General features: G+C 46.4%; 9 non-coding genes across 9 annotated transcripts; all 9 read right to left on the bottom strand.

Moving 5' to 3' along the window:
• Positions 1-652: 652 nt before the first annotated feature.
• On the bottom strand, positions 653-843 carry LOC130302255 (U2 spliceosomal RNA). The gene has a single exon (XR_008852537.1). It is a non-coding gene; the product is annotated as a U2 spliceosomal RNA (small nuclear RNA).
• A 2,084-nt stretch (positions 844-2,927) lies between these two features.
• Positions 2,928-3,118, bottom strand: LOC130302254 (U2 spliceosomal RNA). The gene has a single exon (XR_008852536.1). It is a non-coding gene; the product is annotated as a U2 spliceosomal RNA (small nuclear RNA).
• A 2,105-nt stretch (positions 3,119-5,223) lies between these two features.
• On the bottom strand, positions 5,224-5,414 carry LOC130302294 (U2 spliceosomal RNA). The gene has a single exon (XR_008852574.1). It is a non-coding gene; the product is annotated as a U2 spliceosomal RNA (small nuclear RNA).
• Positions 5,415-7,493: 2,079 nt separating this feature from the next.
• On the bottom strand, positions 7,494-7,684 carry LOC130302253 (U2 spliceosomal RNA). Its single transcript, XR_008852535.1, has one exon. It is a non-coding gene; the product is annotated as a U2 spliceosomal RNA (small nuclear RNA).
• A 2,090-nt stretch (positions 7,685-9,774) lies between these two features.
• Positions 9,775-9,965, bottom strand: LOC130302252 (U2 spliceosomal RNA). Its single transcript, XR_008852534.1, has one exon. It is a non-coding gene; the product is annotated as a U2 spliceosomal RNA (small nuclear RNA).
• Positions 9,966-12,057: 2,092 nt separating this feature from the next.
• Positions 12,058-12,248, bottom strand: LOC130302291 (U2 spliceosomal RNA). Its single transcript, XR_008852571.1, has one exon. It is a non-coding gene; the product is annotated as a U2 spliceosomal RNA (small nuclear RNA).
• A 2,095-nt stretch (positions 12,249-14,343) lies between these two features.
• LOC130302251 (U2 spliceosomal RNA) lies at positions 14,344-14,534 on the bottom strand. Its single transcript, XR_008852533.1, has one exon. It is a non-coding gene; the product is annotated as a U2 spliceosomal RNA (small nuclear RNA).
• Positions 14,535-16,625: 2,091 nt separating this feature from the next.
• Positions 16,626-16,816, bottom strand: LOC130302250 (U2 spliceosomal RNA). The gene has a single exon (XR_008852532.1). It is a non-coding gene; the product is annotated as a U2 spliceosomal RNA (small nuclear RNA).
• Positions 16,817-18,905: 2,089 nt separating this feature from the next.
• Positions 18,906-19,096, bottom strand: LOC130302249 (U2 spliceosomal RNA). The gene has a single exon (XR_008852531.1). It is a non-coding gene; the product is annotated as a U2 spliceosomal RNA (small nuclear RNA).
• Positions 19,097-19,236: the final 140 nt, after the last annotated feature.

Raw genomic sequence — 19,236 nt, 5'->3', positions numbered from 1 at the left:
CCTAACCCTCTGTACTTTGGTCTATATTGATGCGGGACATAGACAGCCAGCTGATGACCAATCCATTAGTGCAATGGATGGCTGGAAGCATTTGTCTTTGCCTTTGCAATACCACAGAAGCAATGCATGGTCAATGTACAGCAATGACACACCTGTGTGAACAGCCAGGAGACCCCCCCCCCCCCCCCCATGTTATGTTACATAGTTACATAGTTAGTACGGTCGAAAAAAGACATATGTCCATCACGTTCAACCAGGGAATTAAGGGGTAGGGGTGTGGCGCGATATTGGGGAAGGGATGAGATTTTATATTTCTTCATAAGCATTAATCTTATTTTGTCAATTAGGAACATTCAGCACCCACCCGCTATCAAGGCAGCTGCCTATCATGTCATGCCCTACCTGCACAGGTGTGCTGGCTACTCAAATGATCCAATTAAGGAGGCCATTTAGTCAGCAGCAGCAGAAGTCCTGTGCCTGGACGCTCCAACAGGGGCCAGACACAAGCAGAAGCAGAAGCAGCAGAAGCAGCAGCAGCACCACCTTTTGTTTTTTGGCTGCAGCAGCAGCAAGGCCCACAGGGCTGGCTAGCTGGCTAGCCAGCAAGCAGGTAGCAATGAAAGTAGGAATCTTTCTTTTTAACCCTGTAAGGGGGTGGTGCACTGTACCCGAAGATACTGCCATATCGGGTCAATGCATAGGGCGACGGAAGCAAGCTTCGAAATCGGCCCCCGTTCTCAAAAATCCATTTAATATATGGTCCCCAGATAGGGGACGTATCAGATATTAAACTGATAAGAACAGATACTACACTTGATCTTAGCCAAAAGGCCGAGAAGCGATAACCGTGAAAGGGGCGGGCCCAACAAGGTCCCCTTCATGGGCACTATCACTGCTTGCTGTCAGGGAGGCTGCCAGACAATTTTCCATGCACACTCTGGGCTGGGGGGCAGTCAACCACCAGTACACACAGCAGAACCTAAACCCATACCATTATTGCTAAGCAGCAAGACAGGGGCCCATTGCACTCCCACGGGGCCTTTTTAAATGCAATCCATAACCCGGATTTGCCAGGATCCCTTCTTACTCCTCCTACTTGCATGTGACACTGGGCTTAGGATCTGCATAGGAAACACACACACAAGCACACACCTACCTTTGTTGCCTGCAGATGCCTCCTTGGCTGTCCCCAAACGGTATCAAACCAACACCCACGGGAAGCTGTAAGCATAGAGGACATGCCTGCACCCCATTGGACTTACCTGTGTGGGTTAAATCCGGGTTATTTGACAACCTATGGCGGTGATGGTTCTGCTCAGGCAGAGCAGTGCTGATGCTCCTCATAAAGCTGTCGCTGCTGTGAAGGTTCTAGGTGACATCACAAATCCCTATGGTTACATACACAACAAAGCTGGGTTGTTGTTGTTTACACTCTGCAAGGCCTGTGGAAGTGAGTGACATCATAGCACTGTAGTTCTGAGGGTTCAAGATGGATGCAACAATCTCCTGTTGCTTCTATGAAGGCCGTAATAGACGACATCACCAAACAGCTCCATAGTCACATACACAGCAAAGGAGAGATGTTGTTTACACCTAGTGATGTCAGTGGTATTGAGTGACATCACAGCACAGTGCTAAGGCTCCTGGGCCTGGACACAGCAGCGGCTGCAATATCTCAACGGAGAATACGTTTATATCTATGTGTGTGTGTGCGCATATATATATATATATATATATATATATATATATATATATATATATATATATTCTCCGCCGAAATCACTTTTAAACCCATTTCCACCTTTTTTTCCCTTCTCTTCCTCTTACTTTTTTTTCACGTTTTTTTACGTTTTTCTCCTTTTCGCCTCTTTTCTGGGCGTATTATTCTTCTTTTTCTTCTTTTTTTTCGTCTAATGCATACCCCATCAGTGCAGCAATGCTTATTCAATACCGCCAGCAGATGGAGACACTGGGGGATAATTTTCTAAGGATTTATACTGATTTTTCCTGTCTGAATTTGTCGCACAGAAAGTTGCAGGCCAAATATGTGTGACATTTCTGCGACTTTAGCTTCTAGAGCATTTTTACAACATTATACATAGGTGCTGAATACATAAAAAGCGACTGTTCAGCGACAGACAAGTCGCATCGGCTGAAAGTAGGCCAGAATGTCAGTCCATGTTGGAGCAGGTTTAGATACAGTCTAAAGCATAGATCTCAAAGTCTGTGCACAGAATTTAGCAAGGGCCTCGCACCTTCTGATGCATCAGGTAGGTGCACAATAGCATAGCCTAACCCTCTGTACTTTGGTCTATATTGATGCGGGACATAGACAGCCAGCTGATGACCAATCCATTAGTGCAATGGATGGCTGGAAGCATTTGTCTTTGCCTTTGCAATACCACAGAAGCAATGCATGGTCAATGTACAGCAATGACACACCTGTGTGAACAGCCAGGAGACCCCCCCCCCCCCCCCCATGTTATGTTACATAGTTACATAAAAAGACATATGTCCATCACGTTCAACCAGGGAATTAAGGGGTAGGGGTGTGGCGCGATATTGGGGAAGGGATGAGATTTTATATTTCTTCATAAGCATTAATCTTATTTTGTCAATTAGGAACATTCAGCACCCACCCGCTATCAAGGCAGCTGCCTATCATGTCATGCCCTACCTGCACAGGTGTGCTGGCTACTCAAATGATCCAATTAAGGAGGCCATTTAGTCAGCAGCAGCAGAAGTCCTGTGCCTGGACGCTCCAACAGGGGCCAGACACAAGCAGAAGCAGAAGCAGCAGAAGCAGCAGCAGCACCACCTTTTGTTTTTTGGCTGCAGCAGCAGCAAGGCCCACAGGGCTGGCTAGCTGGCTAGCCAGCAAGCAGGTAGCAATGAAAGTAGGAATCTTTCTTTTTAACCCTGTAAGGGGGTGGTGCACTGTACCCGAAGATACTGCCATATCGGGTCAATGCATAGGGCGACGGAAGCAAGCTTCGAAATCGGCCCCCGTTCTCAAAAATCCATTTAATATATGGTCCCCAGATAGGGGACGTATCAGATATTAAACTGATAAGAACAGATACTACACTTGATCTTAGCCAAAAGGCCGAGAAGCGATAACCGTGAAAGGGGCGGGCCCAACAAGGTCCCCTTCATGGGCACTATCACTGCTTGCTGTCAGGGAGGCTGCCAGACAATTTTCCATGCACACTCTGGGCTGGGGGGCAGTCAACCACCAGTACACACAGCAGAACCTAAACCCATACCATTATTGCTAAGCAGCAAGACAGGGGCCCATTGCACTCCCACGGGGCCTTTTTAAATGCAATCCATAACCCGGATTTGCCAGGAACCCTTCTTACTCCTCCTACTTGCATGTGACACTGGGCTTAGGATCTGCATAGGAAACACACACACAAGCACACACCTACCTTTGTTGCCTGCAGATGCCTCCTTGGCTGTCCCCAAACGGTATCAAACCAACACCCACGGGAAGCTGTAAGCATAGAGGACATGCCTGCACCCCATTGGACTTACCTGTGTGGGTTAAATCCGGGTTATTTGACAACCTATGGCGGTGATGGTTCTGCTCAGGCAGAGCAGTGCTGATGCTCCTCATAAAGCTGTCGCTGCTGTGAAGGTTCTAGGTGACATCACAAATCCCTATGGTTACATACACAACAAAGCTGGGTTGTTGTTGTTTACACTCTGCAAGGCCTGTGGAAGTGAGTGACATCATAGCACTGTAGTTCTGAGGGTTCAAGATGGATGCAACAATCTCCTGTTGCTTCTATGAAGGCCGTAATAGACGACATCACCAAACAGCTCCATAGTCACATACACAGCAAAGGAGAGATGTTGTTTACACCTAGTGATGTCAGTGGTATTGAGTGACATCACAGCACAGTGCTAAGGCTCCTGGGCCTGGACACAGCAGCGGCTGCAATATCTCAACGGAGAATACGTTTATATCTATGTGTGTGTGTGCGCATATATATATATATATATATATATATATATATATATATATATATATATATATATTTCTCAGCCGAAATCACTTTTAAACCCATTTCCACCTTTTTTTCCCTTCTCTTCCTCTTACTTTTTTTTCACGTTTTTTTACGTTTTTCTCCTTTTCGCCTCTTTTCTGGGCGTATTATTCTTCTTTTTCTTCTTTTTTTTCGTCTAATGCATACCCCATCAGTGCAGCAATGCTTATTCAATACCGCCAGCAGATGGAGACACTGGGGGATAATTTTCTAAGGATTTATACTGATTTTTCCTGTCTGAATTTGTCGCACAGAAAGTTGCAGGCCAAATATGTGTGACATTTCTGCGACTTTAGCTTCTAGAGCATTTTTACAACATTATACATAGGTGCTGAATACATAAAAAGCGACTGTTCAGCGACAGACAAGTCGCATCGGCTGAAAGTAGGCCAGAATGTCAGTCCATGTTGGAGCAGGTTTAGATACAGTCTAAAGCATAGATCTCAAAGTCTGTGCACAGAATTTAGCAAGGGCCTCGCACCTTCTGATGCATCAGGTAGGTGCACAATAGCATAGCCTAACCCTCTGTACTTTGGTCTATATTGATGCGGGACATAGACAGCCAGCTGATGACCAATCCATTAGTGCAATGGATGGCTGGAAGCATTTGTCTTTGCCTTTGCAATACCACAGAAGCAATGCATGGTCAATGTACAGCAATGACACACCTGTGTGAACAGCCAGGAGACCCCCCCCCCCCCCCCCCCCATGTTATGTTACATAGTTACATAGTTAGTACGGTCGAAAAAAGACATATGTCCATCACGTTCAACCAGGGAATTAAGGGGTAGGGGTGTGGCGCGATATTGGGGAAGGGATGAGATTTTATATTTCTTCATAAGCATTAATCTTATTTTGTCAATTAGGAACATTCAGCACCCACCCGCTATCAAGGCAGCTGCCTATCATGTCATGCCCTACCTGCACAGGTGTGCTGGCTACTCAAATGATCCAATTAAGGAGGCCATTTAGTCAGCAGCAGCAGAAGTCCTGTGCCTGGACGCTCCAACAGGGGCCAGACACAAGCAGAAGCAGAAGCAGCAGAAGCAGCAGCAGCACCACCTTTTGTTTTTTGGCTGCAGCAGCAGCAAGGCCCACAGGGCTGGCTAGCTGGCTAGCCAGCAAGCAGGTAGCAATGAAAGTAGGAATCTTTCTTTTTAACCCTGTAAGGGGGTGGTGCACTGTACCCGAAGATACTGCCATATCGGGTCAATGCATAGGGCGACGGAAGCAAGCTTCGAAATCGGCCCCCGTTCTCAAAAATCCATTTAATATATGGTCCCCAGATAGGGGATGTATCAGATATTAAACTGATAAGAACAGATACTACACTTGATCTTAGCCAAAAGGCCGAGAAGCGATAACCGTGAAAGGGGCGGGCCCAACAAGGTCCCCTTCATGGGCACTATCACTGCTTGCTGTCAGGGAGGCTGCCAGACAATTTTCCATGCACACTCTGGGCTGGGGGGCAGTCAACCACCAGTACACACAGCAGAACCTAAACCCATACCATTATTGCTAAGCAGCAAGACAGGGGCCCATTGCACTCCCACGGGGCCTTTTTAAATGCAATCCATAACCCGGATTTGCCAGGAACCCTTCTTACTCCTCCTACTTGCATGTGACACTGGGCTTAGGATCTGCATAGGAAACACACACACAAGCACACACCTACCTTTGTTGCCTGCAGATGCCTCCTTGGCTGTCCCCAAACGGTATCAAACCAACACCCACGGGAAGCTGTAAGCATAGAGGACATGCCTGCACCCCATTGGACTTACCTGTGTGGGTTTTATTTGACAACCTATGGCGGTGATGGTTCTGCTCAGGCAGAGCAGTGCTGATGCTCCTCATAAAGCTGTCGCTGCTGTGAAGGTTCTAGGTGACATCACAAATCCCTATGGTTACATACACAACAAAGCTGGGTTGTTGTTGTTTACACTCTGCAAGGCCTGTGGAAGTGAGTGACATCATAGCACTGTAGTTCTGAGGGTTCAAGATGGATGCAACAATCTCCTGTTGCTTCTATGAAGGCCGTAATAGACGACATCACCAAACAGCTCCATAGTCACATACACAGCAAAGGAGAGATGTTGTTTACACCTAGTGATGTCAGTGGTATTGAGTGACATCACAGCACAGTGCTAAGGCTCCTGGGCCTGGACACAGCAGCGGCTGCAATATCTCAACGGAGAATACGTTTATATCTATGTGTGTGTGTGCGCATATATATATATATATATATATATATATATATATATATTTCTCCGCCGAAATCACTTTTAAACCCATTTCCACCTTTTTTTCCCTTCTCTTCCTCTTACTTTTTTTTCACGTTTTTTTACGTTTTTCTCCTTTTCGCCTCTTTTCTGGGCGTATTATTCTTCTTTTTCTTCTTTTTTTTCGTCTAATGCATACCCCATCAGTGCAGCAATGCTTATTCAATACCGCCAGCAGATGGAGACACTGGGGGATAATTTTCTAAGGATTTATACTGATTTTTCCTGTCTGAATTTGTCGCACAGAAAGTTGCAGGCCAAATATGTGTGACATTTCTGCGACTTTAGCTTCTAGAGCATTTTTACAACATTATACATAGGTGCTGAATACATAAAAAGCGACTGTTCAGCGACAGACAAGTCGCATCGGCTGAAAGTAGGCCAGAATGTCAGTCCATGTTGGAGCAGGTTTAGATACAGTCTAAAGCATAGATCTCAAAGTCTGTGCACAGAATTTAGCAAGGGCCTCGCACCTTCTGATGCATCAGGTAGGTGCACAATAGCATAGCCTAACCCTCTGTACTTTGGTCTATATTGATGCGGGACATAGACAGCCAGCTGATGACCAATCCATTAGTGCAATGGATGGCTGGAAGCATTTGTCTTTGCCTTTGCAATACCACAGAAGCAATGCATGGTCAATGTACAGCAATGACACACCTGTGTGAACAGCCAGGAGACCCCCCCCCCCCCCCCCCCATGTTATGTTACATAGTTACATAGTTAGTACGGTCGAAAAAAGACATATGTCCATCACGTTCAACCAGGGAATTAAGGGGTAGGGGTGTGGCGCGATATTGGGGAAGGGATGAGATTTTATATTTCTTCATAAGCATTAATCTTATTTTGTCAATTAGGAACATTCAGCACCCACCCGCTATCAAGGCAGCTGCCTATCATGTCATGCCCTACCTGCACAGGTGTGCTGGCTACTCAAATGATCCAATTAAGGAGGCCATTTAGTCAGCAGCAGCAGAAGTCCTGTGCCTGGACGCTCCAACAGGGGCCAGACACAAGCAGAAGCAGAAGCAGCAGAAGCAGCAGCAGCACCACCTTTTGTTTTTTGGCTGCAGCAGCAGCAAGGCCCACAGGGCTGGCTAGCTGGCTAGCCAGCAAGCAGGTAGCAATGAAAGTAGGAATCTTTCTTTTTAACCCTGTAAGGGGGTGGTGCACTGTACCCGAAGATACTGCCATATCGGGTCAATGCATAGGGCGACGGAAGCAAGCTTCGAAATCGGCCCCCGTTCTCAAAAATCCATTTAATATATGGTCCCCAGATAGGGGACGTATCAGATATTAAACTGATAAGAACAGATACTACACTTGATCTTAGCCAAAAGGCCGAGAAGCGATAACCGTGAAAGGGGCGGGCCCAACAAGGTCCCCTTCATGGGCACTATCACTGCTTGCTGTCAGGGAGGCTGCCAGACAATTTTCCATGCACACTCTGGGCTGGGGGGCAGTCAACCACCAGTACACACAGCAGAACCTAAACCCATACCATTATTGCTAAGCAGCAAGACAGGGGCCCATTGCACTCCCACGGGGCCTTTTTAAATGCAATCCATAACCCGGATTTGCCAGGAACCCTTCTTACTCCTCCTACTTGCATGTGACACTGGGCTTAGGATCTGCATAGGAAACACACACACAAGCACACACCTACCTTTGTTGCCTGCAGATGCCTCCTTGGCTGTCCCCAAACGGTATCAAACCAACACCCACGGGAAGCTGTAAGCATAGAGGACATGCCTGCACCCCATTGGACTTACCTGTGTGGGTTAAATCCGGGTTATTTGACAACCTATGGCGGTGATGGTTCTGCTCAGGCAGAGCAGTGCTGATGCTCCTCATAAAGCTGTCGCTGCTGTGAAGGTTCTAGGTGACATCACAAATCCCTATGGTTACATACACAACAAAGCTGGGTTGTTGTTGTTTACACTCTGCAAGGCCTGTGGAAGTGAGTGACATCATAGCACTGTAGTTCTGAGGGTTCAAGATGGATGCAACAATCTCCTGTTGCTTCTATGAAGGCCGTAATAGACGACATCACCAAACAGCTCCATAGTCACATACACAGCAAAGGAGAGATGTTGTTTACACCTAGTGATGTCAGTGGTATTGAGTGACATCACAGCACAGTGCTAAGGCTCCTGGGCCTGGACACAGCAGCGGCTGCAATATCTCAACGGAGAATACGTTTATATCTATGTGTGTGTGTGCGCATATATATATATATATATATATATATATATATATATATATTTCTCCGCCGAAATCACTTTTAAACCCATTTCCACCTTTTTTTCCCTTCTCTTCCTCTTACTTTTTTTTCACGTTTTTTTACGTTTTTCTCCTTTTCGCCTCTTTTCTGGGCGTATTATTCTTCTTTTTCTTCTTTTTTTTCGTCTAATGCATACCCCATCAGTGCAGCAATGCTTATTCAATACCGCCAGCAGATGGAGACACTGGGGGATAATTTTCTAAGGATTTATACTGATTTTTCCTGTCTGAATTTGTCGCACAGAAAGTTGCAGGCCAAATATGTGTGACATTTCTGCGACTTTAGCTTCTAGAGCATTTTTACAACATTATACATAGGTGCTGAATACATAAAAAGCGACTGTTCAGCGACAGACAAGTCGCATCGGCTGAAAGTAGGCCAGAATGTCAGTCCATGTTGGAGCAGGTTTAGATACAGTCTAAAGCATAGATCTCAAAGTCTGTGCACAGAATTTAGCAAGGGCCTCGCACCTTCTGATGCATCAGGTAGGTGCACAATAGCATAGCCTAACCCTCTGTACTTTGGTCTATATTGATGCGGGACATAGACAGCCAGCTGATGACCAATCCATTAGTGCAATGGATGGCTGGAAGCATTTGTCTTTGCCTTTGCAATACCACAGAAGCAATGCATGGTCAATGTACAGCAATGACACACCTGTGTGAACAGCCAGGAGACCCCCCCCCCCCCCCCATGTTATGTTACATAGTTACATAGTTAGTACGGTCGAAAAAAGACATATGTCCATCACGTTCAACCAGGGAATTAAGGGGTAGGGGTGTGGCGCGATATTGGGGAAGGGATGAGATTTTATATTTCTTCATAAGCATTAATCTTATTTTGTCAATTAGGAACATTCAGCACCCACCCGCTATCAAGGCAGCTGCCTATCATGTCATGCCCTACCTGCACAGGTGTGCTGGCTACTCAAATGATCCAATTAAGGAGGCCATTTAGTCAGCAGCAGCAGAAGTCCTGTGCCTGGACGCTCCAACAGGGGCCAGACACAAGCAGAAGCAGAAGCAGCAGAAGCAGCAGCAGCACCACCTTTTGTTTTTTGGCTGCAGCAGCAGCAGCAAGGCCCACAGGGCTGGCTAGCTGGCTAGCCAGCAAGCAGGTAGCAATGAAAGTAGGAATCTTTCTTTTTAACCCTGTAAGGGGGTGGTGCACTGTACCCGAAGATACTGCCATATCGGGTCAATGCATAGGGCGACGGAAGCAAGCTTCGAAATCGGCCCCCGTTCTCAAAAATCCATTTAATATATGGTCCCCAGATAGGGGACGTATCAGATATTAAACTGATAAGAACAGATACTACACTTGATCTTAGCCAAAAGGCCGAGAAGCGATAACCGTGAAAGGGGCGGGCCCAACAAGGTCCCCTTCATGGGCACTATCACTGCTTGCTGTCAGGGAGGCTGCCAGACAATTTTCCATGCACACTCTGGGCTGGGGGGCAGTCAACCACCAGTACACACAGCAGAACCTAAACCCATACCATTATTGCTAAGCAGCAAGACAGGGGCCCATTGCACTCCCACGGGGCCTTTTTAAATGCAATCCATAACCCGGATTTGCCAGGAACCCTTCTTACTCCTCCTACTTGCATGTGACACTGGGCTTAGGATCTGCATAGGAAACACACACACAAGCACACACCTACCTTTGTTGCCTGCAGATGCCTCCTTGGCTGTCCCCAAACGGTATCAAACCAACACCCACGGGAAGCTGTAAGCATAGAGGACATGCCTGCACCCCATTGGACTTACCTGTGTGGGTTAAATCCGGGTTATTTGACAACCTATGGCGGTGATGGTTCTGCTCAGGCAGAGCAGTGCTGATGCTCCTCATAAAGCTGTCGCTGCTGTGAAGGTTCTAGGTGACATCACAAATCCCTATGGTTACATACACAACAAAGCTGGGTTGTTGTTGTTTACACTCTGCAAGGCCTGTGGAAGTGAGTGACATCATAGCACTGTAGTTCTGAGGGTTCAAGATGGATGCAACAATCTCCTGTTGCTTCTATGAAGGCCGTAATAGACGACATCACCAAACAGCTCCATAGTCACATACACAGCAAAGGAGAGATGTTGTTTACACCTAGTGATGTCAGTGGTATTGAGTGACATCACAGCACAGTGCTAAGGCTCCTGGGCCTGGACACAGCAGCGGCTGCAATATCTCAACGGAGAATACGTTTATATCTATGTGTGTGTGTGCGCATATATATATATATATATATATATATATATATATATATATATTTCTCCGCCGAAATCACTTTTAAACCCATTTCCACCTTTTTTTCCCTTCTCTTCCTCTTACTTTTTTTTCACGTTTTTTTACGTTTTTCTCCTTTTCGCCTCTTTTCTGGGCGTATTATTCTTCTTTTTCTTCTTTTTTTTCGTCTAATGCATACCCCATCAGTGCAGCAATGCTTATTCAATACCGCCAGCAGATGGAGACACTGGGGGATAATTTTCTAAGGATTTATACTGATTTTTCCTGTCTGAATTTGTCGCACAGAAAGTTGCAGGCCAAATATGTGTGACATTTCTGCGACTTTAGCTTCTAGAGCATTTTTACAACATTATACATAGGTGCTGAATACATAAAAAGCGACTGTTCAGCGACAGACAAGTCGCATCGGCTGAAAGTAGGCCAGAATGTCAGTCCATGTTGGAGCAGGTTTAGATACAGTCTAAAGCATAGATCTCAAAGTCTGTGCACAGAATTTAGCAAGGGCCTCGCACCTTCTGATGCATCAGGTAGGTGCACAATAGCATAGCCTAACCCTCTGTACTTTGGTCTATATTGATGCGGGACATAGACAGCCAGCTGATGACCAATCCATTAGTGCAATGGATGGCTGGAAGCATTTGTCTTTGCCTTTGCAATACCACAGAAGCAATGCATGGTCAATGTACAGCAATGACACACCTGTGTGAACAGCCAGGAGACCCCCCCCCCCCCCCCCCCATGTTATGTTACATAGTTACATAGTTAGTACGGTCGAAAAAAGACATATGTCCATCACGTTCAACCAGGGAATTAAGGGGTAGGGGTGTGGCGCGATATTGGGGAAGGGATGAGATTTTATATTTCTTCATAAGCATTAATCTTATTTTGTCAATTAGGAACATTCAGCACCCACCCGCTATCAAGGCAGCTGCCTATCATGTCATGCCCTACCTGCACAGGTGTGCTGGCTACTCAAATGATCCAATTAAGGAGGCCATTTAGTCAGCAGCAGCAGAAGTCCTGTGCCTGGACGCTCCAACAGGGGCCAGACACAAGCAGAAGCAGAAGCAGCAGAAGCAGCAGCAGCACCACCTTTTGTTTTTTGGCTGCAGCAGCAGCAAGGCCCACAGGGCTGGCTAGCTGGCTAGCCAGCAAGCAGGTAGCAATGAAAGTAGGAATCTTTCTTTTTAACCCTGTAAGGGGGTGGTGCACTGTACCCGAAGATACTGCCATATCGGGTCAATGCATAGGGCGACGGAAGCAAGCTTCCAAATCGGCCCCCGTTCTCAAAAATCCATTTAATATATGGTCCCCAGATAGGGGACGTATCAGATATTAAACTGATAAGAACAGATACTACACTTGATCTTAGCCAAAAGGCCGAGAAGCGATAACCGTGAAAGGGGCGGGCCCAACAAGGTCCCCTTCATGGGCACTATCACTGCTTGCTGTCAGGGAGGCTGCCAGACAATTTTCCATGCGCACTCTGGGCTGGGGGGCAGTCAACCACCAGTACACACAGCAGAACCTAAACCCATACCATTATTGCTAAGCAGCAAGACAGGGGCCCATTGCACTCCCACGGGGCCTTTTTAAATGCAATCCATAACCCGGATTTGCCAGGAACCCTTCTTACTCCTCCTACTTGCATGTGACACTGGGCTTAGGATCTGCATAGGAAACACACACACAAGCACACACCTACCTTTGTTGCCTGCAGATGCCTCCTTGGCTGTCCCCAAACGGTATCAAACCAACACCCACGGGAAGCTGTAAGCATAGAGGACATGCCTGCACCCCATTGGACTTACCTGTGTGGGTTAAATCCGGGTTATTTGACAACCTATGGCGGTGATGGTTCTGCTCAGGCAGAGCAGTGCTGATGCTCCTCATAAAGCTGTCGCTGCTGTGAAGGTTCTAGGTGACATCACAAATCCCTATGGTTACATACACAACAAAGCTGGGTTGTTGTTGTTTACACTCTGCAAGGCCTGTGGAAGTGAGTGACATCATAGCACTGTAGTTCTGAGGGTTCAAGATGGATGCAACAATCTCCTGTTGCTTCTATGAAGGCCGTAATAGACGACATCACCAAACAGCTCCATAGTCACATACACAGCAAAGGAGAGATGTTGTTTACACCTAGTGATGTCAGTGGTATTGAGTGACATCACAGCACAGTGCTAAGGCTCCTGGGCCTGGACACAGCAGCGGCTGCAATATCTCAACGGAGAATACGTTTATATCTATGTGTGTGTGTGCGCATATATATATATATATATATATATATATATATATATATATATATATATTTCTCCGCCGAAATCACTTTTAAACCCATTTCCACCTTTTTTTCCCTTCTCTTCCTCTTACTTTTTTTTCACGTTTTTTTACGTTTTTCTCCTTTTCGCCTCTTTTCTGGGCGTATTATTCTTCTTTTTCTTCTTTTTTTTCGTCTAATGCATACCCCATCAGTGCAGCAATGCTTATTCAATACCGCCAGCAGATGGAGACACTGGGGGATAATTTTCTAAGGATTTATACTGATTTTTCCTGTCTGAATTTGTCGCACAGAAAGTTGCAGGCCAAATATGTGTGACATTTCTGCGACTTTAGCTTCTAGAGCATTTTTACAACATTATACATAGGTGCTGAATACATAAAAAGCGACTGTTCAGCGACAGACAAGTCGCATCGGCTGAAAGTAGGCCAGAATGTCAGTCCATGTTGGAGCAGGTTTAGATACAGTCTAAAGCATAGATCTCAAAGTCTGTGCACAGAATTTAGCAAGGGCCTCGCACCTTCTGATGCATCAGGTAGGTGCACAATAGCATAGCCTAACCCTCTGTACTTTGGTCTATATTGATGCGGGACATAGACAGCCAGCTGATGACCAATCCATTAGTGCAATGGATGGCTGGAAGCATTTGTCTTTGCCTTTGCAATACCACAGAAGCAATGCATGGTCAATGTACAGCAATGACACACCTGTGTGAACAGCCAGGAGACCCCCCCCCCCCCCCCATGTTATGTTACATAGTTACATAGTTAGTACGGTCGAAAAAAGACATATGTCCATCACGTTCAACCAGGGAATTAAGGGGTAGGGGTGTGGCGCGATATTGGGGAAGGGATGAGATTTTATATTTCTTCATAAGCATTAATCTTATTTTGTCAATTAGGAACATTCAGCACCCACCCGCTATCAAGGCAGCTGCCTATCATGTCATGCCCTACCTGCACAGGTGTGCTGGCTACTCAAATGATCCAATTAAGGAGGCCATTTAGTCAGCAGCAGCAGAAGTCCTGTGCCTGGACGCTCCAACAGGGGCCAGACACAAGCAGAAGCAGAAGCAGCAGAAGCAGCAGCAGCACCACCTTTTGTTTTTTGGCTGCAGCAGCAGCAAGGCCCACAGGGCTGGCTAGCTGGCTAGCCAGCAAGCAGGTAGCAATGAAAGTAGGAATCTTTCTTTTTAACCCTGTAAGGGGGTGGTGCACTGTACCCGAAGATACTGCCATATCGGGTCAATGCATAGGGCGACGGAAGCAAGCTTCGAAATCGGCCCCCGTTCTCAAAAATCCATTTAATATATGGTCCCCAGATAGGGGACGTATCAGATATTAAACTGATAAGAACAGATACTACACTTGATCTTAGCCAAAAGGCCGAGAAGCGATAACCGTGAAAGGGGCGGGCCCAACAAGGTCCCCTTCATGGGCACTATCACTGCTTGCTGTCAGGGAGGCTGCCAGACAATTTTCCATGCACACTCTGGGCTGGGGGGCAGTCAACCACCAGTACACACAGCAGAACCTAAACCCATACCATTATTGCTAAGCAGCAAGACAGGGGCCCATTGCACTCCCACGGGGCCTTTTTAAATGCAATCCATAACCCGGATTTGCCAGGAACCCTTCTTACTCCTCCTACTTGCATGTGACACTGGGCTTAGGATCTGCATAGGAAACACACACACAAGCACACACCTACCTTTGTTGCCTGCAGATGCCTCCTTGGCTGTCCCCAAACGGTATCAAACCAACACCCACGGGAAGCTGTAAGCATAGAGGACATGCCTGCACCCCATTGGACTTACCTGTGTGGGTTAAATCCGGGTTATTTGACAACCTATGGCGGTGATGGTTCTGCTCAGGCAGAGCAGTGCTGATGCTCCTCATAAAGCTGTCGCTGCTGTGAAGGTTCTAGGTGACATCACAAATCCCTATGGTTACATACACAACAAAGCTGGGTTGTTGTTGTTTACACTCTGCAAGGCCTGTGGAAGTGAGTGACATCATAGCACTGTAGTTCTGAGGGTTCAAGATGGATGCAACAATCTCCTGTTGCTTCTATGAAGGCCGTAATAGACGACATCACCAAACAGCTCCATAGTCACATACACAGCAAAGGAGAGATGTTGTTTACACCTAGTGATGTCAGTGGTATTGAGTGACATCACAGCACAGTGCTAAGGCTCCTGGGCCTGGACACAGCAGCGGCTGCAATATCTCAACGGAGAATACGTTTATATCTATGTGTGTGTGTGCGCATATATATATATATATATATATATATATATATATATATATATATTTCCCCGCCGAAATCACTTTTAAACCCATTTCCACCTTTTTTTCCCTTCTCTTCCTCTTACTTTTTTTTCACGTTTTTTTACGTTTTTCTCCTTTTCGCCTCTTTTCTGGGCGTATTATTCTTCTTTTTCTTCTTTTTTTTCGTCTAATGCATACCCCATCAGTGCAGCAATGCTTATTCAATACCGCCAGCAGATGGAGACACTGGGGGATAATTTTCTAAGGATTTATACTGATTTTTCCTGTCTGAATTTGTCGCACAGAAAGTTGCAGGCCAAATATGTGTGACATTTCTGCGACTTTAGCTTCTAGAGCATTTTTACAACATTATACATAGGTGCTGAATACATAAAAAGCGACTGTTCAGCCACAGACAAGTCGCATCGGCTGAAAGTAGGCCAGAATGTCAGTCCATGTTGGAGCAGGTTTAGATACAGTCTAAAGCATAGATCTCAAAGTCTGTGCACAGAATTTAGCAAGGGCCTCGCACCTTCTGATGCATCAGGTAGGTGCACAATAGCATAGCCTAACCCTCTGTACTTTGGTCTATATTGATGCGGGACATAGACAGCCAGCTGATGACCAATCCATTAGTGCAATGGATGGCTGGAAGCATTTGTCTTTGCCTTTGCAATACCACAGAAGCAATGCATGGTCAATGTACAGCAATGACACACCTGTGTGAACAGCCAGGAGACCCCCCCCCCCCCCCCATGTTATGTTACATAGTTACATAGTTAGTACGGTCGAAAAAAGACATATGTCCATCACGTTCAACCAGGGAATTAAGGGGTAGGGGTGTGGCGCGATATTGGGGAAGGGATGAGATTTTATATTTCTTCATAAGCATTAATCTTATTTTGTCAATTAGGAACATTCAGCACCCACCCGCTATCAAGGCAGCTGCCTATCATGTCATGCCCTACCTGCACAGGTGTGCTGGCTACTCAAATGATCCAATTAAGGAGGCCATTTAGTCAGCAGCAGCAGAAGTCCTGTGCCTGGACGCTCCAACAGGGGCCAGACACAAGCAGAAGCAGAAGCAGCAGAAGCAGCAGCAGCACCACCTTTTGTTTTTTGGCTGCAGCAGCAGCAAGGCCCACAGGGCTGGCTAGCTGGCTAGCCAGCAAGCAGGTAGCAATGAAAGTAGGAATCTTTCTTTTTAACCCTGTAAGGGGGTGGTGCACTGTACCCGAAGATACTGCCATATCGGGTCAATGCATAGGGCGACGGAAGCAAGCTTCGAAATCGGCCCCCGTTCTCAAAAATCCATTTAATATATGGTCCCCAGATAGGGGACGTATCAGATATTAAACTGATAAGAACAGATACTACACTTGATCTTAGCCAAAAGGCCGAGAAGCGATAACCGTGAAAGGGGCGGGCCCAACAAGGTCCCCTTCATGGGCACTATCACTGCTTGCTGTCAGGGAGGCTGCCAGACAATTTTCCATGCACACTCTGGGCTGGGGGGCAGTCAACCACCAGTACACACAGCAGAACCTAAACCCATACCATTATTGCTAAGCAGCAAGACAGGGGCCCATTGCACTCCCACGGGGCCTTTTTAAATGCAATCCATAACCCGGATTTGCCAGGAACCCTTCTTACTCCTCCTACTTGCATGTGACACTGGGCTTAGGATCTGCATAGGAAACACACACACAAGCACACACCTACCTTTGTTGCCTGCAGATGCCTCCTTGGCTGTCCCCAAACGGTATCAAACCAACACCCACGGGAAGCTGTAAGCATAGAGGACATGCCTGCACCCCATTGGACTTACCTGTGTGGGTTAAATCCGGGTTATTTGACAACCTATGGCGGTGATGGTTCTGCTCAGGCAGAGCAGTGCTGATGCTCCTCATAAAGCTGTCGCTGCTGTGAAGGTTCTAGGTGACATCACAAATCCCTATGGTTACATACACAACAAAGCTGGGTTGTTGTTGTTTACACTCTGCAAGGCCTGTGGAAGTGAGTGACATCATAGCACTGTAGTTCTGAGGGTTCAAGATGGATGCAACAATCTCCTGTTGCTTCTATGAAGGCCGTAATAGACGACATCACCAAACAGCTCCATAGTCACATACACAGCAAAGGAGAGATGTTGTTTACACCTAGTGATGTCAGTGGTATTGAGTGACATCACAGCACAGTGCTAAGGCTCCTGGGCCTGGACACAGCAGCGGCTGCAATATCTCAACGGAGAATACGTTTATATCTATGTGTGTGTGTGCGCATATATATATATATATATATATATATATATATATATATATATTTCTCCGCCGAAATCAATTTTAAACCCATTTCCACCTTTTTTTCCCTTCTCTTCCTCTTACTTTTTTTTCACGTTTTTTTACGTTTTTCTCCTTTTCGCCTCTTTTCTGGGCGTATTATTCTTCTTTTTCTTCTTTTTTTTCGTCTAATGCATACCCCATCAGTGCAGCAATGCTTATTCAATACCGCCAGCAGATGGAGACACTGGGGGATAATTTTCTAAGGATTTATACTGATTTTTCCTGTCTGAATTTGTCGCACAGAAAGTTGCAGGCCAAATATGTGTGACATTTCTGCGACTTTAGCTTCTAGAGCATTTTTACAACATTATACATAGGTGCTGAATACATAAAAAGCGACTGTTCAGCGACAGACAAGTCGCATCGGCTGAAAGTAGGCCAGAATGTCAGTCCATGTTGGAGCAGGTTTAGATACAGTCTAAAGCATAGATCTCAAAGTCTGTGCACAGAATTTAGCAAGGGCCTCGCACCTTCTGATGCATCAGGTAGGTGCACAATAGCATAGCCTAACCCTCTGTACTTTGGTCTATATTGATGCGGGACATAGACAGCCAGCTGATGACCAATCCATTAGTGCAATGGATGGCTGGAAGCATTTGTCTTTGCCTTTGCAATACCACAGAAGCAATGCATGGTCAATGTACAGCAATGACACACCTGTGTGAACAGCCAGGAGACCCCCCCCCCCCCCCCATGTTATGTTACATAGTTACATAGTTAGTACGGTCGAAAAAAGACATATGTCCATCACGTTCAACCAGGGAATTAAGGGGTAGGGGTGTGGCGCGATATTGGGGAAGGGATGAGATTTTATATTTCTTCATAAGCATTAATCTTATTTTGTCAATTAGGAACATTCAGCACCCACCCGCTATCAAGGCAGCTGCCTATCATGTCATGCCCTACCTGCACAGGTGTGCTGGCTACTCAAATGATCCAATTAAGGAGGCCATTTAGTCAGCAGCAGCAGAAGTCCTGTGCCTGGACGCTCCAACAGGGGCCAGACACAAGCAGAAGCAGAAGCAGCAGAAGCAGCAGCAGCACCACCTTTTGTTTTTTGGCTGCAGCAGCAGCAAGGCCCACAGGGCTGGCTAGCTGGCTAGCCAGCAAGCAGGTAGCAATGAAAGTAGGAATCTTTCTTTTTAACCCTGTAAGGGGGTGGTGCACTGTACCCGAAGATACTGCCATATCGGGTCAATGCATAGGGCGACGGAAGCAAGCTTCGAAATCGGCCCCCGTTCTCAAAAATCCATTTAATATATGGTCCCCAGATAGGGGACGTATCAGATATTAAACTGATAAGAACAGATACTACACTTGATCTTAGCCAAAAGGCCGAGAAGCGATAACCGTGAAAGGGGCGGGCCCAACAAGGTCCCCTTCATGGGCACTATCACTGCTTGCTGTCAGGGAGGCTGCCAGACAATTTTCCATGCACACTCTGGGCTGGGGGGCAGTCAACCACCAGTACACACAGCAGAACCTAA

Source organism: Hyla sarda, unplaced genomic scaffold, assembly GCF_029499605.1.
Source record: "Hyla sarda isolate aHylSar1 unplaced genomic scaffold, aHylSar1.hap1 scaffold_1159, whole genome shotgun sequence".
Taxonomy (NCBI): domain Eukaryota; kingdom Metazoa; phylum Chordata; class Amphibia; order Anura; family Hylidae; genus Hyla; species Hyla sarda.
This window is presented reverse-complemented; position numbering and strand designations above follow the sequence as displayed.